The 25684-nt window shown below is 43.2% G+C and overlaps 2 long non-coding RNA genes across 2 annotated transcripts; one reads left to right on the forward strand and one right to left on the reverse strand.

Moving 5' to 3' along the window:
- Positions 1-8607: 8607 nt before the first annotated feature.
- On the forward strand, positions 8608-18420 carry LOC104975666 (uncharacterized). The gene is made up of 2 exons (XR_814853.4): positions 8608-8766; positions 18102-18420. It is a non-coding gene; the product is annotated as an uncharacterized lncRNA (long non-coding RNA).
- Positions 11135-23145, reverse strand: LOC132343677 (uncharacterized). Its single transcript, XR_009492634.1, has 3 exons — positions 19151-23145; positions 18013-18045; positions 11135-17870 (listed from the first exon to the last, which is right to left on the reverse strand). It is a non-coding gene; the product is annotated as an uncharacterized lncRNA (long non-coding RNA).
- Positions 23146-25684: the final 2539 nt, after the last annotated feature.

The raw sequence follows: 25684 nt of genomic DNA on the forward strand, positions 1-25684 counted from the left end.
AAGCCTTTGACCATGTGGATTACAAAACCTGTGGAAAATTCTTAAAGAGATGGGAATACCAGACGGACTGACCCGCCTCCTGAGAAAACTGTATGCAGGTCAAGAAGCAACAGCTAGAACCAGGACATGAAACAACAGACTGGTTCCAAATTGGGAAAGGAGTGAGTCAAGGCTTTTTATTGTCACCCTGCTTTTTAATTTATATGCAGAGTACATCATGCAAAATGGTGGGCTGGATGAAGCACAAGCTGGAATCAAGATTTCCAAGAGAAATTTCAATAACTCAGATATGCAGATGACACCACCCTTATGGCAGAAAGTGAAGAAGAACTAAAGCGCCTCTTGATGAAAGTGAAAGAGGAGAGTGAAAACGTTGGCTTAAAGCTCAACATTCAGAAAACTAAGATCATGGCATCTGGTCCCATCACGTCATGGCAAATAGATGGGGAAACAATGGAAACAGTGAAAGACTTTATTTTGGGGGGCTCCAAAATCACTGCAGATGATGACTGCCGCCATGAAATTAAAAGACGCTTGCTTTTTGGAAGAAAATCTATGACCAACCCAGATAGCATATTGAAAAGAAACATTACTTGGCTAACAAAGGTCTGTCTAATCAAAGCTATAGTTTTTCCAGTAGTCATGTATGGATGCGAGAGTTGGACTACAAAGAAAGCTGAGCGCTAAAGAATTGATGCTTTTGAAGTGTGGTGTTGAAGAAGACTCTTGAGAGTCCCTTGGACTGCAAAGAGAACAAACCAGTCAATCTTAAAGGAAATCAGTCCTGAATATTCATTGGAAGGACTGAAGCTGAAGCTCCAATACTTTGGCCACCTGATGTGAAGAACTGATTTATTAGAAAAGACCCTGGGCAAGATTGAAGGCAGGATGAGAAGGGGATGACAGAGGATGAGATGGTTGGAAGGCATCACCAACTCAGTGGACATAAGTTTGAGCAAGATTCAGGAGATGATGATGGACAGGGAAGCCTGGCGTGCTGCAGTCCATGGGGTCACAAAGAGTTGGACATGACTGAGCGACTGAACTGAATTCCCCTCATGCACTGAGAACTCTTTGTCTCACTTTCTCCCCGAATCCTAGCTCTGGGGCTGTTTGTGATTTTGATTAAAATATCTACACAATCTTACAAATTAGTGAGGACCCCAAGGATAGTATTATGTGGCCACTTCTATGCATATTTTCCATACTATGAATAATACACTTTTTGTTAGTTTATTTAGAATAATATTAATAACCCATGCATTTAATATGAATGACTATTTCTCAAAATAAACAGGGTAGTGAGAAGCATAGAGCTTTTTACATTTTTTCCAAGTATCTTTCTTGTCTCTCTCACTAGAAGACCGCTGGATTTTCAAATTTGCGTCTGCATTGAGTTCATTATTTTGCTTGAAGTCTATGAAAGTGAAAAAGCCCACACATACGTAGGAGTATTATTTTTTAATAATCTTTTCAGACAATTGTGGATGTCCATCTTGGATACAAAACTAAAACTGTACAAGTTGTAGTTTCTCAAAGGTTTTTTCCACAGTGGACCTGAAACAATATCATTGACTATTTTCTGTTCTGTCACAGTAAAATCTATCAGCCTATTTTGCACATTGAGCATCTCTTGTACTAATATAAGAATTTTACAAAGTAATACATTGTTTCACTAAATTATACAGATCTTTCTATGTCATTCATTCTTTAAATTAACAGTCATGTTCCATGAAAAAGAGGTTAGTTCAGCTCACACAGAGTTTTCCCTTGAGCCATAGAACTTTGAAATGTAGTAAAAGTGCTCAATGTGTACTTTCCATGTCATCACAGAATATACTTTTAAAATGTGTATTTAAGAATGATGATTAGGAAACATAAACATTTTTATTTATTTTATTTTTAAAAATATATTTTATTGAAGGATATTTGATTTATAATATTAAGTTCTGCTGTACAGCAAAGTGATTGACTTATACATTGTATATGTACATTCTTTTTCACATTTTTTCCATTTTGGTTTATTAAGGACAGATAAGAATTTTTAATGTGTCATTCTGGATGTTTTAAAGCAAACCTGATTATTAGTTTTCTTTTTTTCTACAAGAAAGTTTTGGTGAAAATAATTACTAGTGCAGGTTGCTACCATAGTCTCCATTACTGCTGTTATACATCAAAGCAAATGTCAACATAGTGAGAAGTCAAATCTCTGAGTGATGCTATGAAAGTAGCTTTCACCTCAGGGATCTCATGAAACGGTCTCAGTGACCCTTTCCACAGTTGAACAGACCACAGATCAATGGGTTCCACAGACCACACTCTGAGAACTCCTGTTCTGAATGAACCAGGGCGTCTCCCATCTGATCCCCGCCTTTGCCTCCTCTTCATTTTGGAAAATGCTTTTTCCTGAGCTGGACTCCCTGCCTCCCCAAACTTAACCGAGGGCCCTGCCCCTGGGCTCCTCTAGGAGAGAACTCACCCTCTAGAAAGTGATGCCAGAGAGTGTCATCAGTCTGGGAAGGGAGGTGGGGGGACAGGTATTTCCCCTTCGGAACTGGGAACAGTTTGTACCTAAAGGCGCCAGACATACTCATAACCTAGTTTGACTTTGTTACACACCAGCTTAATATGTATTCATATCCAAGACAGAAATCTGATAGTGTCTAAGAAAAATATTATTGGTGCTTTCATCTCACGTGGTCTAATGCACCTGAATTGAGGCCAACAAATAATGAAGAGCCATCCATTCCAACAGAACATTCTGTGGTGAAAGAATTTTCTATGTCTGTGCTGTCCAGTTAAGTAACCAGTAGCTACATGAGGCTATGTAGCACCTTAAAGTGTCTGTTGTGCTGACTTTTATTTAATTTAAATAGCAATATGTGGCTACTAGCTAGCATATTGGTCAATGCATATCTAGAATGTTGTTAATTAACTCCTCTTTCCCCTAAAAGATACTATGTGACTCATAGTTTGATGCACATTAAAATAATCTTAATATTGAAGTCACAGATTTGTCTGTGCAGGTCTTAGATATAGCTTTAAAATACAACATGCTCTGAAAGTTTCTCTAATGTGTATTTTAACAGATAGAGTGTTCAGACATGGGCCAAACCATGGTTTATCACCTTAAGGTCTTAAGTGTTCAAAACTGCTCATCACTGGATATAATCTTTGAGCTCCTGGTGTTTTCCTTAACTTGGTAAACATAAGGACACACAGAAGTCTTCATTTAGCCCAAGAGAAAGTGTTTATTAAACACAATAGATATCAAAACTTTGTGGACTTGTAAATACTTGTAAAGTTGTGAAGCAGAAGATGCAATGTTAGAATCCACCACCTTACTACTTTTTACTTACAGTTCTTGCTATACTTTCACCCCAAATTCCATCAGTTCTGTTTCCCTTCACCCTTGGACTCCTCTCTCCTAGACCAGAATATACATGAAATTTTTACACTTGTGGAATGAAGAGTTTTATGACCCAAAGATTAAAAGCCATCAAAACATATAAATCTTTCCTATGTCAATCAGACACTCACAGGATACAAACATATGCCCCTACTCCAATGGAGACACATAAACATTTTTGGCAAACAGGTAACATGTCTCAATGTTCTTCAGCCAAAGACCACAAGAAGCAAATCTGTGGGCAATCAAGTTGGATTTATACTGGATACAGCGAGGGAGATTACACAGTATCAGGGACGATAGTGTCCTTGTAAGGTGTTAGAACATACACAGCCAGGAGTCCCTAAACTCTGAGCTTGGCCCGGTACCTCCCATCAGATCAGTGCCAACATTAGGTTAGAAAAAAAGTGTACAATAAAAATACTGTGCTTAAATCATCCTGAAACCATTCCTCCCACCCCTGATCCATGAACAATTGTCTTCCATGAAATCAGTTCTTGCTGCCAAAAAGTTGAGGACCGCTGATATAGAGGATGTGGGCTTTGATTTTGAGAAGTGTCTATGCAAGACTGGCTCACTCTAGATTGGGTGTGGTCAGGAAGTGGGGGCAATTCTATGCCTGGGCACCTCAGTGAGCCTCTGCTATAGGGAGGGCAGACTAGAGCGAGGATACAGCTGTGACTGGGAGGAAGCAGTGGTCTCTAGATCAGCACAGGTAGACGTTTGGTCCACGGTGAGGGGCACCGTGCTGCCTGGTTGGTCTGAGCTTGTACAGAATGCTGTTGTGTTCTTGTTTTGTCTCTCTGTGTCATGCACTCAGATGTCCTTGTCTGATGCTGATCTTCTGTGAGATGACTTATGTCCAACAGGAGAACAACACAGTCGCGTGGTGAGCTCCAGCTCAGCTAGAGGATCAGAATGTACATCCTAGTGCATGAGCTGAGGGTGATCTGTCAAGTGTTTACAAATGTAAGGGATTTTCATGTAATTACTGAAAGCATTATTTACCAGCACACAAGAGAATTGAAAAGATACTCAAGCATATACAAAAATAAATAATTCATGTTCTTCCCCTCATTCCCCATTCACTCAAGTCCTCTACTCAGAAACAGTTGCAGTTAAAATTTTTTCATTTTTCTTTCCAGAAAAGTATACTGTTCATTAATGAATACTGGTAGATCAGTAAAAGAGCTCAGGCCAGAGCTGGGAGAAATTATTGTAAATTCACATATCTGATAAAGGACGTGTTTTAGAATATACATAGAAGTCTTCAACTCAACAAATGAAAATAACTCTTCAAAAATAAAGTTTGAATAGACACCTCTTCTAGAAGATATAACAATGGAAATGTATATGAAAAGATGCTAAACATCTTATGTTGTTAGGAAATGTAAATTACAAAGACAGCCATGTGCATCACACCTGATGGCACATCTATAGTCCAAGAACTGGTGATGCCAAGGTTGGAGCAGCAGAAGGACACAGAGCAGCAGAAACCCTCACTCACTGGGGGAGGAATAGGAAGCAGCGCAGCCTCGAAAAATGAGAGTCAGCAGTTTCTAATGAAGCTACACAGAAACTCTCCATCCTGTCTACTGATCAATCTAGTATTTCTCGAATTCATTTGAAAACATATTTGCACAAACCTCTGCACACCAATGTGTATATCAGAGTGCCCCTTAAGTGTGAGCTGCACATAGTGACTTTCTTCTAAAGATCACAGGGTGAGGAGTGGGAAAGTAAAAATAGAAGTTCACACAGAAACCTAGGAAATGTACCTTAGCTACGTGATGAAGTGAACTTATCAGTAATATCCCAGTGGACAGTGTATACCCTTGGTGACTGGAGAATGTCACTCATCTCTGTGGTCCTCTTCCCCAAAACCCTTTGCCCCAGTCAAATGGAAAGATGTTCTACTATGTCTCTGAGCAGTACTCCCCAATACATCAAAGTCATCAAGAACAAGAGAAGTCGATGTGACTGTCACATCCAGAAGAGAACAAAGGAGACTAAATTCAGACTTAATATGTGTCTTTCATAGGATCTTGGGTCAGGTTAAAGGAAAACTAATGAAGTCCAAATAAATTCTGGAGTTTAGTAACACTATTAATATTGGTCATCAGCTGTGAGGAATGTATGATGGTGGTATAAAATGTCGTCACAGAGTGTGGGATATATAGTAACTGTATACTGACTTTGCTACTTGTTTGTAAATCTCAAACTATACTAAAATGAAAACACATTTTAATATCAGCTAGAAATGAACAAGAAGTGGAAGAAGCAATTATTAACTTTTCAGGATGTTTTCATCAATGAGCTTCAGACAGGAGACTGGAGAGAAAAGATGGAAACCTGAGATACAGGCAGGGCTCCAGCGCTCTCCTCTCCTCTAATCCTTGCTGTACCCTCGAGCTTGACCCCAGAGCTGCTCAGAAAGCACCTTCACCCCCTCACTGGGCCAGGACAGCCACCTCTGTCTGACTCAGACGACAATGCATCCTCTGCCTTCCCTGAGCAGAACTGGAGAGGGAACAGTGGTCGTGACCCCGTGTGGCCACAGGGCTGATGACTGGACACCTGAGCTCCCCTTTGACCTCCTTACCAGAGACCTGCCCAGGCTCTCCTTAGGCTCCCAGCAATGGGTCAGTGCTATGCTCACAAGCTGGTGTCCATTCAGTGTCAAATTCAAAGCCTGAATTGTCACCCAAAATACACGCTGATATGGACATTTCTCTCCCCATTAAATAACCAAGGACTTTGGCCTCAGAGAGGATCAGATATCCAGGCTGTTATGCCAGGTCCAAAGTGGACCCCACAAACATACAGCATGTCCTCAAATCAAGGGATGGGACCTCGAAGCCCAAGAACTGTCACTTCATCTGACTACTGCCAGACTTATAGACTCTCCTTCTGGGGAATCAGCTCTGGAACCTCCATTCCTAGGATGCGGTAGAAGAGGGGAGGAAGAGGAAGGAGAGGAGATCCCAAAGTGCCTATAAAGGTGGGGAGGCTCCTGGAGAAGTGCAGAGAGGCAGGAAACACTGACATTATGGGATGGAGGCCAGGGGTGTGGAGGGGGAGGAAGTGGGGAGGAACCAGAGGGGAGCGTGTGGGGGAGGGTCACTGAGTGGACACGAACACGGGGAGGTGGGGTCTGTGTGGGGAGAGGCACAGGGACTTCTGGCCTGGGCGCTGGTAAAGGCTCTCTTTTCCACCGGGATGATAAACACACAGGTGTCAGCTCTATATTTTGGTGGTAAGCTATACTTATGTTTTTGGTATTTTTCTGAAATTACATGTATCAGTTCAGTTCAATTCAGTTCAGTTGCTCAGTCGTGTCCGACTCTTTGCAACCCCATGGACTGCAGCAAGCCAGGCCTCCCTGCCCATCACCAACTCCCGGAGTTTACTCAAACTCATATCCATTGGGGATTCCCTGGTGGCTCAGACTGTAAAGCTCTGCCCGCAATGCGGGTGACCAGGGTTCGATCCCCGGGTCGGAAAGATCCCCTGGAGAAGGAAATGGCAACCCACTCCAGTACTCTTGCCTAGAAAATTCCATGGATGGAGAAGCCTGGTGGGCTACAGTCCACGGGGTCGCAAAGAGTCAGATATGACTGACAGACTTCACTTTCACTTTCTTTCATATCCACTGAGTCGGTGATGCCATCCAACTGTCTCATCCTCTGTTGTCCCCTTCTCTTCCCACCTTTAATCTTTCCCAGCATCAGGGTCTTTTCAAATGAGTCAAATCTTTGCATCAGGTGGCCAAAATACTGGAGTTTCAGCTTCAGCATCAGTCCTTCCAACGAATATTCAGGACTGATTTCCTCTAGGATTCACTGGTTGGATCTCCTTGCTGTCCAAGGGACTCTCAAGATACTTCTCCAACACCACAGTTCAAAAGCATCAATTCTTCAGCGCTTAGCTTCTTTATAGTCCAACTCTCACATCCATGCAGGTATGCTGTGACTCAAGTACAGGTGGAAGAAGGGAAAAGAGAAGAGGAGAGAGCACAGGAGATTAAAAGAATTCCTTTCTTCCAGAGAAATACCCCCACCTCAGTCCCCACTTCACACACCCCCATACACGATGCTGGGGGTGGCGGTGGGGCAGGGAGACTCAAGGAAGGGAGAGCTCATCCTCAGCTCACAGTCAGGGGTACTGGGACATTGTCCATTTATTTGCTAAAACAGCAGGGAGGGCTCTGTCAGAAAGACTGCCCCAACAGCTTGGGAAAAAGATCTGCCCAGCTGGTGGCCATGAAGGTGGTTCCTGGAGATCAAAGGACAGGACCTGGAGTGGAGCCTGGAGGCCACAAGGGTGACAAGGAGATCAGGCATGAGCCTGGGCCAGGGGTCCCCCTAACATTTTCCAGAGGCAGGAAAAGGACCTTCCGCCTCCCTAGACCTACACTTAAGGACACCAAGGGGGGTTCCCCTCCTCTCCAGGCATCACACACCTCCCACCCTTTGAAGCCTTGAAGAGTACTCTTCTGCCCTGAGTCCTAAGAGCCCAGGACCCCAGCCTCTTCATCTCCTTCGTGGAACATAACAGACAGAGACCTGATGTCTGAATCCCTGAGACCTGATCCCTCCCCTTTCAAATCTAACTCTGACTCCGATAATGACCCAGGGTTTGGAGTCAGCGGTCCCAGAGAGGGAGGCTGCCCAGGGCCCCACAGGCCGCAGCTGAGCCAGGCTTTCCAGCTGCGCACAATCAGCCGATTCTGGAACAAAACCCGAAAAAAAACAAAAACAAAAACAAACCCAAAACGAACAAAAGCACTGCAGGCTCTTCTTAGCCGGGGTATGCGTGGGGTCTGTCGGGGGGGAAAGTGTGAGGTGGGGGAAATCCGCCTTTCTTGGGGGTCCTGCGCCTCCGGGGGCAGTCCTCTGCTCCTCCCCCTTGCAGAGCACCCCTCCCCCAGATTTTGGTCAGAGGCAGGGACTCTGAGAGCAGCGGAATCCTTGATTTCCTAAAGCCTCTATCATTCAAATCCGAGGAGAAAATCAGCGCAGGCAGATCGGTAGAGACCCTAAAACCAAGGAAGGGCTCTGATTGGCTTCTAGAAACCGGATAGGCAATGGGAGTGAGAACTGGGAATTCGTCATGAGTATCCAGGCAGAAAGGCCCGACACAGTTTGAGAGAAGAGAAAGTGAAACTCCAGAGAGATGGGGAACCCCTCCCCCTACTCGACACTTACCTCCCCATCCCCCAGACATCACCTTAGGCCAGAAGGTGGCCTAAGATCCCGATCGCCTTGCTCGGTGACCTGGGACTTTGCCCTGACCCTGCTACTCCTGCCTGGAGGACCCTGTTACACTGTCTCCCTGAGTCCTGGCCCAGGGGCTGGGTAAGTCAGCATTTGACAAAACTTGCGGTTTCAGAATCTGTCTATGGACCTAGGACCTGGGACCTCAAAGACAATACCATTTATGTGGGTTACATCTGTGAACATTTACCGTGTTAGAAATATAAACAGAAATCTATTGATTCAACTATTATATTAATAACCCATTACATGAAAAGACATTTTTATGAAAAAAAAATCACCATTTTCAAAATAAAACAGCGTAGTGAGAAGTGATCTTTTCTAGATTTTACATTCTTTCAAAAGTTGACATTCTTTTCTTATATGTCTCATTGAAAAACTGAAGATGCATATCTGCTTCTGTTTTTAATCTTTTTGATTGAGTATATTAAAAAATCCAGCCTCACACAAATAGGTAACGGAAGTATCTTGAATAACATTTTCAAATAACTGTGGTTCCCACTTTGATACAACACTAAACAAGTGGTAGCAGCTTAAAGGTAGCGTCTTATTTTCAGTGATAACCCATAACTGCCACTGAGTATTTCCAAATCTGTTGCATACGAATATAAGGTCTGTCCTGAACATTGAGTGAATATTGTACTAATGCGTGATTTTTTTTTTTAAGTAGTGTATTGTTTCACCAAGTTGTATAGATTTTAAAGTATTAACATTTAAGATTATCAAACAATCACATTTGTTAATATCACCACAGTTGACACTAGAAAAGTTTGTCGGTACTGGGAAGCTGTCAAGATTAATTTTCTCATGAGAGCTTGCATTTTATCATCGGCAAAAAATAGTATCAGTTGATATTCTAGAAGGGAGAAGCTCCCATTCATTATGCCAAAATAACTAAATGTAAGCAATCATAGTTTTCCTGTTCTTCATTCTCAAAGTGAAAATGGCATTCCATAAAAAAAGGAGCTAAGTCAACTCAGAATAATGATTTTCCTTGGGCCATGGTACTTTAGAATATAGCAGAAGGACTTTTATGTGTACTTCCCATTTCATCTTATCAAATATTCTAAAATGTGGACTTAAGATTGGTGACTGTAGCAACTTAATAATTTTTAATACTACAACCTGGATATTTTTCAGTGAAACTTGCTTTTCTATTCTGCAACTGAATGGTGGTGAAGAATACAATAACTGCTATTGCTGTTTGGTGAAATAACCCTTACTTCTGCTAAGTTTTACCTCAGAGCAAATGTCAGCACAGTGAAAAAGGTAGGGGCTTCCCTGGTAGAGCAGTGGTTACTAATCTACCTTGCAATGATAGGGGACGTGAGTTCAGTCTCTGTTGGGGAACTAGGATCCCACGTGATGAGCCTATACACTCTAGAGCCCAGAATCTGCAACTAGAGAAAGCCCCAATACCTCAATGAAGACCCTGTACAGCCAAAATAAAATAAACTAAAAAAAAGGTGAATAAATTTTTGGTAATGTTATGAAAGTAGTTTTGACCCATAATTGGATCTCAGAGACTTCAAGGGTTCCATAGACCAGACTTTGAGAATTTCTGTTCTGAGTAAAGCAGAGAGACTACAAGCTGGCGGCTTCCCTTGTAGCTCAGTCGGTAAAGAATCTGCCTGCCATGCAGGAGACCCAGGTTCAATTCCTGTGTCAGGGAGATCCCCTGGAGAAGGAAATGGCAACCCACTTCAGTATTCTTGCCTGGAGAATCCCATGGACACAGGAACCTGGAAGGCTACAGTCCATGGGGTCTTAAGAGTCAGGCACGACTTACCAACTAAACCGCCAGCACCTCTTTGCCTCCTCTTCACTTCTGAGAATACCTCAGAACTGGACTCCCTGCCTCCCAAACCTTTACTTATTAGGGCTCTGCCTCTCGGCTCTTCTAAAAGAGAACTTACCCCTAGAAATCTGATGCCAGAGTGTCTCCATATAGACAGGAAGTTGGATGACAGGTGTTTCCCCTTTGGAATGGGGACAGTTTGTGCCTGAAGACAAGAGAGAGAAATTCATTCATGACCCGTTTTGAATTTGTTCATTTCCGTTCAGTTCAATCACTCAGTCATGTCTGACTCTTTGCGACCCCATGGACTGCAGCAGTACATCAGGTCTCCCTGTCCATCACCATCTCCCGGAGTTTACTCAAACTCATGTCCATTGAGTCGGTGATGCCATCCAACCACCTCATCCTCTGTCATCCCCTCTCCTCCCACCTTCAATCTTTCCCAGAATCAGGGTCTTTTCAAATGAGTCAGTTCTTCGCATCAGGTGGCCAAAGTATTGGAGTTTCAGCTTCAGAATCAGTCCTTCTAATGAATATTCAGGACTGATCTCCTTCAGAATGGACTGGTTGGATCTCCTTGCAGTACAAGGGACTCTCAAGAGTCTTCTCCAACACCATAGTTCAAAAGCATCAATTCTTTGGGGCTCAGCTTTTTTTATAGTCCAACTCTTACATCCATACATGACTACTGAAAAAATAATAGTCTTGACTAGATGGACCTTTCTTGGCAAAGTAATGTCTCTCTTTTTTAATATGCTGTCTAGGTTGGTCATAAATTTTTCTTCCAAGGAGCAAGCATCTTTTAATTTCATGGCTGCAATCACCATCTGCAGTGATTTTGGAGCCCAAAAAATAAAGTCTGATACTGTTTCCACTGTTTCTCCATCTATTTCCCATGAAGTGATGGGACCAGATGCCATGATTTTTATTTTCTGAATGTTGAGCTTTAAGCCAACTTTTTCACTGTCCTCTTTGACTTTCATCAAGAGGCTCTTTAGTTCTTCTTCGCTTTCTGCCATAAGCGTGGTGTCATCTGCATATCTAAGATTATTGATATTTCTCCTCACAATCTTGATTCCAACTTGTGCTTCTTCCAGCCCAGTGTTTCTCATGATGTACTCAGCATATAAGTTAAATAATGAATTTGTTGATGCCAGCTTAATATTGATCCATATCCCAGACAGAAATGTGATCTGTGTGAGAAATAATATTGGCCCTTTGGTTTTAAATGGGTCTAATGCACCTTATTTGAAGCCCATTAATAGCAAAAATAATAGTGCTACTCAAAGTTCTAGGTCTGCTCAAAGTTCTAGTCTGTGACTTTCCATGAGGTGCTAGCTACTGAGCTATTGAGCACTTTAAATGTGGCTTATGTCATTGAGAAGTTGAATTTTTATTTAATTTCATTTAAATTTAAATAGCCATATGTGGCTAGGAGGCTTCCCTGGTGGCTCAGACGGTATATAATCCTCCTGCAGTGCAGGAGACCAGGGTTCCACTCCTGGGTTGGGAAGATCCCCTGGAGAAGGGAATAGCTACTCACTTCAGTAATTTTGCCTGGAAAATTCCAAAGACAGAGGAGCCTGGTGGGCTACAACACATGGGGTCACGAAGAGTTGGACATGCCTGAGTGACTTACACACACACAGACGTGCCTAGTAGCTGCCATATTTGACAGAACATATCTAAGTGTTTTAGTTTTCATTCTCCCGAGATACTGTATGATTCACAGGTTGAAGTGCACTGAAATTATCTTTATACATTTATTTTTGTGGGTCTTAGACATCACCTTAAAGTACAGAAGTCCAGAAAATTTAATCTGCCTGCAATACAGGAGACCTGGGTTCCATTTCTAGGTTGGGAAGATCCCCTGGAGAAGGGAATGGCTACTCACTCCAGTAATCTTGACTGGAGAATTCCAAGGACAAAGGAGCCTGGCAGGCTACAGCCCAGAGGGTTGCAAAGAGTCGGATATGATAGAGCGACTAATGCTTTCATGTTCTTTAACATCTAGAGTGCACAGACATTAACCAAAATATAATCTATAACTTCAAGTTCATCAGTTTTCAAAAACACCCATCATTGGAGCCAATTTTGGTCTATATTACATTGAGACTCTTGATGTCGTTTTTGCTAACCTGGTAAACATAAACAAGCACTTATGTCTTCACATAGCCACGAGAAAGTACTTATTGAATACCCCATTGTAAAATACCCTGTAGTTCCAACATAGTTAGGAAATACAAAGCAGAAGATGTAAACCCTAGCATTCCACCACCGTAGAATTCTTTACCTGTTATTCCATAGTGTGTGTAAAGTGGTACCTGCCCCCAGTTTCAGCTTTTTGTTTCCTTTCACCCTTGGACACCATCCTCCTCATAGTCTCTACTTAAATGAAAGTACACATAGAATTTTCACAGTTGTAGAATGAAGAATTTTCTAAGCCCGACCCAAAGATAAAAAAAAAAAACCACCACGAAAAAATAAACTTTCTATGGCAACTACAAACTCACAACCACGCAAACACATGTGCATAATCAAATTCAAAGACACATAACAAATCCGACAGACAAAAGGTTAGCATATGTCGATATTTTTCAGCCAGAGACCGCCAGGTACATGCCTAGTTGAACACATTGTGTTTACTGCTGATACAGCAAAGGAGGGCACTCATCGTGGGAAATCATAGGGCATTTTAGAATGAAAGTATAAGAAAGAATGTGTTATTGTGGAATTTGGGCTTTGGTTGGATAAAAGAAAGGCTTACTCTAAATTGAGTACTGCCAGGAAGCATGGTCAGTTACATGACTTGGTGTCCTAATCAGTCATATCTATAAGGACAGATGAGAGCAAGGGTAAAGCAGCAGTTGGTAAAGGAGCTGCCATCACTCATGTTACCCAGGACGGGATGTTCAGTACTTTGTAAGTTGCACTGTACCCTGTGTTCTCTGCCCTTAAACAAAATTATGTATAGTCTTGTCTTGTTTTGTGTCACTTTATTATGGTTTCAGTGTATCTTTTTTTGATATTGGTATTTTATAAAATAGTTTATTCCAAAGAGAATTACATGGCCTAGATGTGAGCACCAGGCTAGCTTCAAATAACACTGAGGTCTAGCTCAGGAGGCTGATTTTTCTTCTTCCTTAAATTCAATATTTTAAAATTCTTACATTGCAAGTGAAAAATAAAATTATAAGCAAACAATTTGGAAAAGAAGAAATGCAAATACCAAATAATTTATTATTAATAAATGGGAAAAATGAGACTATGAAAAGAAAAGTGGAAACAAAAATTAAAATCTGTCAGCTTGGCAAAGATGAAAGGAAGATAAAGGCTAGGAACTTTAGTGGGTCTCCTTGGGAAAGTCACTGGAGAAGGAAATGGCAACCCACTCCAGTGTTCTTACCTGGAGAATCCCAGGGACGGGGGAGCCTGGTGGGCTGCGGTCTATGGGGTCACACAGAGTCGGACACGACTGAAGTGACTTAGCAGTTGGGAAAGTCAAGGGAGGGCAGGGTAAACAGATTAGGATTGGCTGGTATGAATAATTTCAGCAGGCTTTGGGTTAGAGGTACTCTTTAGTTGTCTGGTACCTGGCCCTGGGATCATTGGTGGTGGTGGTGGTTTAGTTGCTGAGTCATGTCTGACTCTTGCAACCCTGGCATCTGTAGCCTGCCAGGCTCCTCTGTCCATAGGATTTCCCAGGCAAGAATCCTGGGGTGGATTGATCAAACCTGGGGCTCCTGCGTTGCAGGTGGATTCTTTACTGACTGAGCCATCAGGGTAGCCCCCAGGTCACAGAGGCAGAGGAATACTGCCTCTTGGGGTCCAAGGCCAGACAGGGGATGGAGGGCTCTGGATTAGTTAGTTTGCATATCAAAGGCTTGCTCCTGCCAGGGGAAAGCAATCTCTCCTCAGTGAGAAAGGTGTTTTTAAAAAATTAATTAATTTTTATCTTTCACCTGGGTCTTCATTGCTGCACGTGGGCTTTGTCTGCTTTCAGAGAGCTGGAGGGCTACTCCCTAGCTGCAGTGCACTGGCCTCTCACTGCCATGGCTTCTCTTGTTGCAGAGCACAGGCTCTGGGCCTGGGGCTTCAGTAGGTGCAGCACATGGGGTCAATTGCTCTGTGGCATGTGAAATCTTTCCGGATCAGGGATCATAACACATGTTCCCTGCATTGGCAGGGGGATGCTTACCCACTGTACCACCAAGGAAGTCTCTCAACAAAACATTCTTAAACACTGAGCTATCAGAGCAAATTTCCCCACATCTTGAGCCCAGGAGTTTAAGTATGGGAAGTTCTTTGGCACCTAGCCTCTGCTCCCATGCCTTGAGAATGCTGGCTTACATGAGTCTTGAGAGACCATGTCTTATTACAGAAGCTGAAAACATACTTCCCTAACCTTTTGTTGTTGTTGCTGAGGCACAGGCAGGCATCCTATACTCTGGCAATCTGGTGCACTTATGCCAGATTTTGATTTAGGAGTTAGTTCCATGAAGAACTAGGGCCTGTTCCATCCACTGATTTCCTGAGCCCGTTCCCTCCTCAACTCTTCATTCTCATTTCTCTATCCAGGAGAAATATACTCATCAGTTGGGTCTGAATCCACTGGGATAGCTAGTGCCAAACACACCTCTGGCTCCATTCCCATCTATAGTAATTACTTCTTCATCCTCTGCCTCCCACCAGATCATATCCACTCTCCATTTGCTTGGACTCATGCATGTGTCTGTTTATATGCTGATAATCCCTATGATCCTCTCAAGTCCTGCTGACTCCTCCTCCTCCTCCCCCTCTCTCTGCAGCTCCCAGCTCTCTGGGTGTCATTGGATCCACCTCCAGAATTTGCAAGCAGGCAGGCACATGTATCCCTCTCTCTTTGCACTCCACAATCCCTAGTAATGTTTAACAAAGTTCCTGTTTTCTAAAATTAGCCAAATTTGTTTTCTGCTGTTTGTAGGTAAGACTGCTAATTTAATATTAAGCTAAGTATCTATTTGTACCATCTCAAAACACAGCTGACATAAAATTTACTTCAGAACCAAATGATTTCCAAAAACTCACATACACCTGAATCTCACGTGGCTTCCTCTGGCCCCTTCCTATTGCAAAAATTATTGGAACACAGCAGATAAAGGAATTCTCACACCAGATACCTCAAATCTCATAGCATATCAAATGTGAAACAGGTATGAATTGCCAAATATTTACTGTTTCCTTGGCTGCTTAGAAGGATGACAGGAGAAACTGTGGGGCAGAAAATGTGCTTTGGAAATATCGGTATGGATGTTGTCATCAATTACTATTTGTGGCAGGGGCTGAAATTCTATGTACAGTCACTCATTCTCATACATTTGTCTCGGCAGCAGATGAAGAACCAAATCAAAGGCAACAAAAGTGATTAATAGTTAACACATTTTAATAAGTACTTTAAAGACACTCCAACCATTCCCCTTAGAGAAAGAAGATCATCTATTACCGTCTTCATTATAGAGACAAAGCAGTGAGGACAGGAGACTCCTAACTCTGCCATAAGGCTCTAGTCATCTGAGTGCTTTCAGAAACCCAGCAGGACCATCCAGCTGAGGCAGAGCTGGGACTGATGAAAAGGAACAAAGGGTGAATGACAAAAGCTGGGGCTGTGCCGGGAGGTCTTCTCTCAGGTCTCAGTGTGAGTTTGGACCTCCTGCAGTTAAGCCACAGGAAAGGGAAAATTCTCCCAGTGAAGGCAGATGAGAATTCACAGATGAACTCTTGAGTTCTGGAATTGGTAAAGGTTACCTTCCCACCATCATGATCCAGAATGACTCCAATGTGCCGGGGGCAGTAGGACAGGATTTGGAAGGGCCCTGGGCTGGTGCATATAGACACCCCAGCTGAGGACAGCTGCAGAGTCCAGACCCCTCCACGGGGGTGAAGTTGAGAAATCCCCTTCTCACCACTGACTCTCTTGCCACGCCCACCAGGCAGAATTTTGGCCATATTCCATTTTCCTGAAACCATTTCTCCTCCAACTCCTCATTCTCCCCTCCATATCCAGGAGAATGATACCCATCAGTGATGCCTGTAAATCCACCAAGATCTCTACTGCTGAACACACCTCTGCTTCCAGCCCCGTATCTCCTTGCGTCTTCTTCCTCCTCTGCTTCCCACCAGATCCTGTCCACTTTCACTTCCCAGTACACTTTGCCCCATGTGAAGCCCTTACTGCCCAGCACCCCGAGCTCCAGATCAAATCTCTGACCACACTGGCATTTGTTCATCCACAAGCCAGTGAACATCATACTCTTCCCATCTGGAGACACTGAGAGGTAGCCATTGGCTGTCTGGGAATTCAGGATGATCCTCACTGTGGGGACAAGGAGACAAAGGTGTGGCCTCACAAAAGATACAAATGAGATTTGTCCCATAGGTTCTGGGCCTTCATGACAATGGTGGGAGGCTCCTCAGGGGACCAGGACAAAGACTGCTTTTGACCTTAGCAACCATATCTAGAGAGTGTTAAGAACATAGAAAATTCAAGGCCTCAGGCAGTGCCATGAGACTTGAGAGGGAAAATGATAAGGCCTGGGACCACTTCAGTTTAGTTCAGTCGCTCAGTCTTGTCTGACTCTTTGTGACCCCATGAACCACAGCATGCCAGGCCTCTCTGTCCATCACCAACTCCCGGAGTTCACTCAGACTCATGTCCATCGAGTCAGTGATGCCATCCAGCCATCTCATCCTCTGTCATCCCCTTGTCCTCCTGCCCCCAATCCCTCCCAGCATCAGAGTCTTTTCCAATGAGTCAACTCTTCGCATGAGGTGGTCAAAGTACTGAAGTTTCAGCTTTACCATCATTCCCTCCAAAGAAATCCCAGGGCTGATCTCCTTCAGAATGGAATGGTTGGATCTCCTTGCAGTCCAAGGGACTCTCAAGAGTCTTCTCCAACACCACAGTTCAAAAGCATCAATTCCTCAGCACTCAGCTTTCTTCACAGTCCAACTCTCACATCCATACATGACCACAGGAAAAACCATAGCCTTGACTAGGTGGACCTTTGTTGGCAAAGTAATGTCTCTGCTTTTGAATATGCTATCTAGGTTGGTCATAACTTTTCTTCCACGGAGTAAGCGTCTTTTAATTTCATGGCTGCAGTCACCATCTGCAGTGATTTTGGAGCCCTCCAAAATAAAGTCTGCTACTGTTTCCACTGTTTCCCCATCTATTTGCCATGAAGTGATGGGACCAGATGCCATGATCTTCGATTTCTGAATGTTGAGCTTTAAGCCAACTTTTTCATTCTCACTTTCACTTTCATCAAGAGGCTTTTGAGTTCCTCTTCACTTTCTGCCATAAGGGTGGTGTCATCTGCATATCTGGGATCGCTGTAGCTGGGCAAATCTGATTTTGAAATCAGGATAAAGAATTTGGATACATTAGTTACACAAAGACCTTCCTTTTTAAAACAGAATTGCTGACCTTGAGTAATGGACCTTCACAGGAAAGCTGCAAACTTCAGCCACTATCCCCTCCAGATACTCACTTGTCTTATATTCCAGATCCCTCATCAATTTTCCTAGAATAAAAGAAAAAAGGACAATTCTTTCTTGTTTTTTTTTTTTTTTTCTTTAGCCACACTGCTTGACTTGTGGGAAGTCCAGCGTTGAACCCAGGCTGATGGCAGTGAAAGCACGGATTCCTACCCACTGGACCACCAGGGAATTCCCAACAAGAAGCAATTTTAACAGCACAGCTTCTAGGTCAAGTTCTCTTACATGGGCTCATATAACTTTAAATGATGACAGGGCACCATGAAAGTTCAAGTGAATTCGAGAAAGCAATTCGGAAGACATCCAGACCTGTGCAGTCTAAACTGGTTCTTGTAAGCATATACACCAACAAGTGCTGAACCCACCTGCTGCTTCATTAAAGAGTACCTTTGGCCACACCACCTGTTGTTAAACTAAGTCTGAAACTTATAGTCCTAAACCACACTGTTTCTCTCCACTTTCACAGATATCTCTTTGAGATTCATTCTCCCAGTATTCTTTAAATTGTTAAAAAAATTTTTATTGTGGTAAAAGCACATGACATTTACCATCTTTACTATTTTTAAATGTATAGTTCATTAATGTTTAGTTCAGTTCAGTCACTCAGTCATGTCTGCCTCTTTGCAGTCCTATGGACTGCAGCACGCCAGGCCTCCCTGTCCATCACCAACTCCCGGAGCTTGCTCAAACTCATGGCCATCGAGTTGGTGATGCCGTCCAGCCATCTCATCCTCTCTTGTCTCCTTCTCCTCCTGCCTTCATTCTTTCCCAGCATCAGGGTCTTTTCCAGTGAGTCAGTTAATCATTAATCATTAATGTTGCTGCTGCTGCTGCTGCTAAGTCACTTCAGTCGTGTCCGACTCTTAGCGACCTCATGGACTGCAGCCTATGAGGCTCCTCTGTCTATGGGATTTCCTAGGTTAAATAACTATGCAATTGATTTCCAGAACTTTTCCATTTTGAAAAATTGAAACTCTGTACCCATTAAACAGCAGCTCTTCATTTCCCCCTCCTCTCTAACCTGGCAACTGCTAATCACTTTCTGTTCCTATGGATTTGACTGCTTGAGAGACCTCATATACAGGGAATCATATATTACTTGTCTCTTTGTGACTGGCTCCTTTCACTTACCCTAATGTCCTCGAGGTTCATACATGATATAGTACGCGGCATGATTTCCTTCCTTTTTCAGGTTGGATAGTATTCCAGTGTCTGCATCTGCCACATTCTGTTTCTCCATTCATCCATCGATGGGCATGTGGGCTGTTCCTGCATCCCATCTGGGGTGAATAATGCTGCTATGAACCTGAGAGTGTGAAGATCTCTTTGAGATTAAAATTCTCTTTTAATTCTTTAGGAAGTGGGAATGCTGGACCATATGGTAACCATATTTTTAATTTTTTGAGGAAATGCCTCACTTGTACTCTCAGTGTTTTGAGATTCTCTCCCAATGTTCTTTTTACCTCACTGTTAGATATGAAATATCTTTTTACCATCTGGAGACCTCTGGCTGTGACTGTATTTTAGTCTAGGTTCCATTCTTAGATTATCATGTGGTGAGGATGAGATGGCTGGATGGCATCACTGACTCGATCGACGTGAGTCTCAGTGAACTCCGGGAGTTGGTGATGAACAGGGAGGCCTGGCGTGCTGCGATTCATGGGGTCGCAAAGAGTCGGACACGACTGAGCGATTGATCTGATCTGATCTGATCTTGGACTTAGATTCCCTCTCCAGCGTCCTTGCCTGGTGTGAATGACACACAAAGAGCAAGGAACTCTGAGAAGTCACAGCCACGCTCACAACCTAAGGACACATTATAGAGAAAGAAAGAAGGTTTCTAGGTTCAGAACCCCCTCCTTTATGATTGACTTCTCTGAGTCCTTTCTCTGAAGAAAGAAGTATATCTGAAAATTCTTCTGCCTGATTTTTGATTGCAGGACTGATCAGCTTTTCAACCCAGAACTTCTTCCAGGGTAGTCAGAGTAATGACGTCACAGTGAGAACTCCTGAGAGAAAGGTGTGATTTCCCACCATCACCTCCTGCACATGCGCACGAGCACTAACAGTAGCCCAAAGACGCGGAGAGGACAAGATGGCTTCCAAGTGGTCGCTTTCAAGGTCAGAGTCAAAGAGTAGAATATGGAGTTCTGAAGAAACGGTCATGATCCAAGGATTCTCTCCCCGCCAATATGTCATTTATAGACAGTATTCAAAAAGAAAGAAAGGCATTTTCCTCCTTTGAAACTCTTTGAAACATGCTACTAATACTACAAGCTCTAAAGAAATTACCTGAGGATATGAACTAGACAAATTAAAATTAAATTTTAAAAGCATTAAATTTAAAATTAAGGTATAGCTAGGCAGATATATAAACTAAACCCAAAATGAAAGAAGTCTGTGGTTTTGATCTTATTATCAAAAAGTATTAGATTCAAGGCAAAAAAAATTTATTAATGAAACAGTGGCTATTTTACGGTACTAAAGATTATAATCATCAATTAGGATATAACTCACCTTAAGAATCATACAGGGACAAAACATCAAAATATAAAAAGCAATATGTGTGCAGCCAAGTCGCTTCAGTCGTCTTACTCTTTGCCACCCTATCAACAGTAGCCTGCCAGGCTCTTCTGTCCATGGGATTCTCCAAGCAAGAATACTGGAGTGGATTTACATGCCCTCCTCCAGGGAGAAGGACTCTTCCTGACCCAGGGATTGACCCTGCATCTCTATGTCTTCTACATTGCCAGGTGGGTTCTTTACCACTAGTGCAACCTGGAAAGACCTAATATATATATATTAGATCTATATAGTGTCTTTTTAGAGATGAGTTTTTGCCCATAGTGTACTCTCACTATCAGAATACAAGAAAAATGGGCAAAAACTCATTGCTAAAAGGAAACTTTGGGTGACTTTTTTCTAGTCTATGACATATCAAAAAGTCAAAAAATCAGCATCAACACAAAATACCTAAATGATGTAATTACTAAGGAAAACCTCGTGGACATGTATCAAATTCTATTCCAAAGACAGAGAGAATGTAGCTTCTTTTTGAATATTTGGAACTGTCCAAAAATTCACAACATACAATACAGAAAGCCTCAATAAAGTCCAAAATAGTGAATTGGCAGCAAACTCATCTAATCCCAAGATTTAAAAACTGTGAAACATAAGAGTATTAGAAACTGCCCTCTTGCCCCCACTGGCACCCCTGACAGAAGAAGAAAAAGATGAGGAGAGTCTCTGAAGAGGCTCTTACCTGGAGGGGAAGCTTACACAGAGTCTCACCTCCTTGTCCTGGTCCTGCTTACCTGTGCTGGATCCCGTCACCTGCTGCCTACAGGACCGTCCTGGCATCGGGCTGGTTACAGACAAAACCATCAGTCTTGGTCTTTGGAGTCAATGCTGCTCAGCAAGGTCTTGCCTCAGCCCTCCCTGGTTTGTTACCACTGACCCTCCAGAGCGCACCCGACCCCCACACACCAGCCCTGAGGCAGGGGGTCACAGTAAGTTTTGGACCACGTGGGCCAAGGTCTTCTCTCCAATCCTCAGCGCACTTCCCACACAAGGACAACACAGATTAGCAGGGTTCCAGGGAAGTCATGGACTGACACTGACCCTCATCAGGGTGAGAGGTTTAGGTCACCAGAGCATAGACCTCAGTTTTCTTCCTGTCCCCAGCAGGGGGCGCTACTCCTGACACACAGGAGGTTCTCCATCAGTTCCCTCCCTCCTGGAAGCTATTTTCCAACAACTATAGACTGTGTTGCATTTGCATGTCATTCCACCCCACTGTGAATCCCTTGGTGTGTCACTCACTGAGACCCAGTACAGAGCCTGACATCTAGTAACCACGTAACAAATGATGAGCAAATCAGTGTGGGGTTTTCTTCAACTAATACATACATAAAGTCTAAAATATTCATATGACATAAAGGGTTACAGTGAAAAGTAAATTTCCTCCTCCATCCCATCCAAAATCTTTCCACATTCCCTCCCTGGACAAGGTAAGTGTTACAGTTTAGACAGTATTCTAGAGACAGAGTCCATGTTGTAAGATGGTATTTTCCATACATTCTATCTACAACTTTGTTATCAATTAGCAATATATTCTGAGACTATTCTATTTTTAAAAATACAAATCTAATTCAGTTTAAGATATTGATAATAATGATTCACCACTGCTGATTTTAAACATTTAAGTATAGGAATAATCCTCCATCTTCCACAATAATAGAATTTTTTTCTAGACAAAGTCATCCAGATTTAAAATATACTCATTCTCCAATCTCCCCGAGGCTGCTTGTCCTCATGAATAATTTCTGGCCAGTATGATGAAGCAGATGTAAATTTTTGAATTTTGATCTTCAAGGGAAGAAACTTTTCCTCCTTCCCTGCTTTCCCTGGTTGCTCCCAAACCATGAACGTGGTCTTAGGTCCTCGGTCCATGCCAACAAGGGCAACGTCCCAGGGAGAACAGAGAGGAAAGGTCCCAGGGACCTGGATGCCTGGACAACCTCGTGTTGCAGGGCCGCCCTAAGGTTAAGATGTTTGTTGCTCAGTCGTGTCTGACTCTTTGCGACCCCATGAACTGTACCCTTCCAGTCTCTTCTGTCCATGGGATTCTTCAGGCAAGAATAATTGAGTGGGTTACCATGTCCTTCTCCAGGGGATCTTCCCAACTCAGGGATTGAACCCCAGTCTCCCGCCTTGAGTGGTGTTCTCTCTACCATCTGAGCCACCAGGAAAGCCCAAGCAGCACTGCAGCCACTCTAGCAGCCCTGGAACTCCCTGCCTCACTGTCCTGGGAGACACACACCAGCTTCCTTCCTGTGAGACCGGTGTTACTTGGGTTCTGCTGCACAGAGTGAATTAATACATATCGGGAGAACAGGATGCCCAGAGTGTGAGTTCATGATGGTCTGTTGTGAGATGAGCAGAGATGTATTTACAGTGTCACCCCTGGCTCCCGGGACATTACTGTGAGCTGGAGGAAGGGAGAGCTGGGCTGGGGGTGGGGGGCAGCACAGGGAGCCTGGAGATGTTACCTTCCTCATCTTCCCAGCCGTGGGGTCTGACAGAGGAGGGTTTGGTCACCAGGTATCCATTTGGGGGCGTTTGCCTCTTCACGTTCCTTCCTGTCCTCTTTACAGACAATTTCCTTCACGTTCCAGACAGGATGAGAATCTGCAGGTGCTCTCTTCCTCCTCGTCCTCCTGTCTGAGGGCAGGGCCTGCGGAGGCTGAGACCTAGAGGAGAAACTTCTCAGGTAGGACAGGAATGCAGGTCACTTATCCTCCTTCTGGAATCTATGCTTCCCCAGCCTGGCCTGGACAGCCAGTCTTGAGACAGCTGAATCCCCAGTATAAGTGAGGCATATGGGGAAAATAAAATAATGTGCATCCATGGGTCCCTCATATCTTTTCCCCCATAATCCCAAAATGTACATTTATTAATCTCCTAATTGTTACCAGAGAGTCACTAGTCCAGCTGATGTTCCTAAAGTGAGTATTATACAGGGGCATGCCTACCAGAGGAGGGAACACTGGGAGCACCTTAGATCTGCCAACCACAGGATGACTTTGGGATCATCTGGCTTCTCACAGAACTGAGGGTAGGAATGCAGAGACTTAAATAAGTAGAGAGTTCAAGTCCAAGGATTTGGAACTCACTCCACAGATATCCAGATCAAAATTAAGTTCCAAAAATACTAGTGCAATCTTCCAGGTTATTTGGAATTAAAAAAGAGAACTTTGTAGGTAGAAACATAAAGGTAGGAAATGAAGAGAAAGTAGCCAGCCAGGCTGAGAGTTAGAGTTGTCTCATTATCACTGGCAGCTATGGTTCTGCAAGAACCACAGTGGTGAGTTAACTGCTATATGATGTGATCACCATGCTTGCATCCTGTAAGTCTTTGAGGATGACATTAACTTCTTTCATTATCCCCAGGACACAATATTGCTTTTAATACTCTGTCTTGGCTGAGCTTTGAAGGCTTTTTCAGGGTCTTCCACTAAACCTTTCTTACTTTTACTCCACACACACAACCACACAAAAATCAACATGTGGGTTCTTGCCAACTCTAAATATGTCTATAGCCATGACTCTAGGTGGAGAAATTGCCACCAAGAGAATGTGTAGATACAGAGAAGCCATGAGATATATATGGCCCTAAGACAGGATGCACATTATTTTCTGTTCCCCATATGCCTCACTTATACTGGGGATTCATGATTGCAGGCAGGTATCAGGGTCAAATCTGACTTGTATCCATAGACCTAGAAGGATCTAGATGTTCCCTTTCATCAGTGAGTGAAATAAGAACAATGGCCATTGGTTCCCACATGGAATGATGTGGGGAATTACTGTTGAACACAACTGCTCTGTATTGCAGGGTATGTCCTCAGGGTACTTAGGTTCCCTTAGGTTCAGGAAGTGAGTTCTGGGTGTGAGAATTGGCTCAGGTCTGGAAATTAGATAAAGGATGGTAACTTTCTACTAGGCAGCTAACCTCAGCCTTCAACTCATTCATTTTGATCTATTAATATAATACTAAGAAACACTCTTGTTGCCTGTCCATCGTCCTTGCCTCTAGAAACATCACAATCTATTAACCATTTCCACAAACCTCTTACAGTTAGAATATCCTGCTTCTATCCTGACATTGTTGGTTAGTTCATAAATTTGGTCCTTGTTCCTGCCTTGCTGTCACCTCTTCCCCTGCTTTCTGGGATCCTGTTATCCACGCTGCTGCTGTAGTCCTATCTCCTAGATCAGCTCTGCCTACACAGGACAGCGAGGTTAACACTGCTCACTTGTTCATTCCCTATTGTCTGATAAACACTTTCCTTCTGGAAATATTTGCCTGAGTTTTTTTTTTTTTTTTTCCAGTTTTGTTTTTATACCAGCATGCCTACTTCTCTGAGTTTTTTCATGACTTTCTGTACAATTGCCACATGATTCAGGCATCAGTGCTTCATTTAATGTGAGCCATAGCACTTGTTCTGGCAGAGGGGCTGAAGTGAAGCTATGAGCCATGCTGTGTAGGGCCACCCAAGATGGATGGGTCACTGTGGAGAGTTCTGACAAAAACGTGATCCACTGGAGAAGGAAACGGCAAGCCACCCCAGTATACTTGCTATGAGAACGTCATGAACTGTATTAAAAGACAAAAGGAATGACAAGGAAAGATGAGTCCCCCAGGTTGGAAGGTGTCCAATATACTACAGGGGAAGAGCGGAGACCTACTAAGAGCCCTGGAAAGAATGAAGCGGCTGGGCCAAAGCGGAAGTGATGCTCAGTTGTGGATGTGTCAGGGGATGAAAATAAAATCTGATGCTGCAAAGAACAGTATTGCATAGGAACCTGAAATATCAGGTCTAAGAATCAAGGTAAATTGGACATGGTCAAGCAGGAGATGGTAAGAATAAATATCAACATCTTAGGAATCAGTGAACTTAAATGGATGGCAACGGGCAAATTTAATTCAAATGACCATTATATCTACTACTGTGGGTAAGAATCCCATAGAAGTAATGGAATAGTTCTCATTATCAACAAAAGAGTCTGAAATGCAGTAATGGGGAGCAACCTCAAAAATGACAGAATGATCTCGGTTCATTTCCAAGACAAGCCATTCAACATCATGGTAATCCAAGTCTA

Source organism: Bos taurus, chromosome 23 (assembly GCF_002263795.3).
Source record: "Bos taurus isolate L1 Dominette 01449 registration number 42190680 breed Hereford chromosome 23, ARS-UCD2.0, whole genome shotgun sequence".
NCBI lineage: Eukaryota > Metazoa > Chordata > Mammalia > Artiodactyla > Bovidae > Bos > Bos taurus.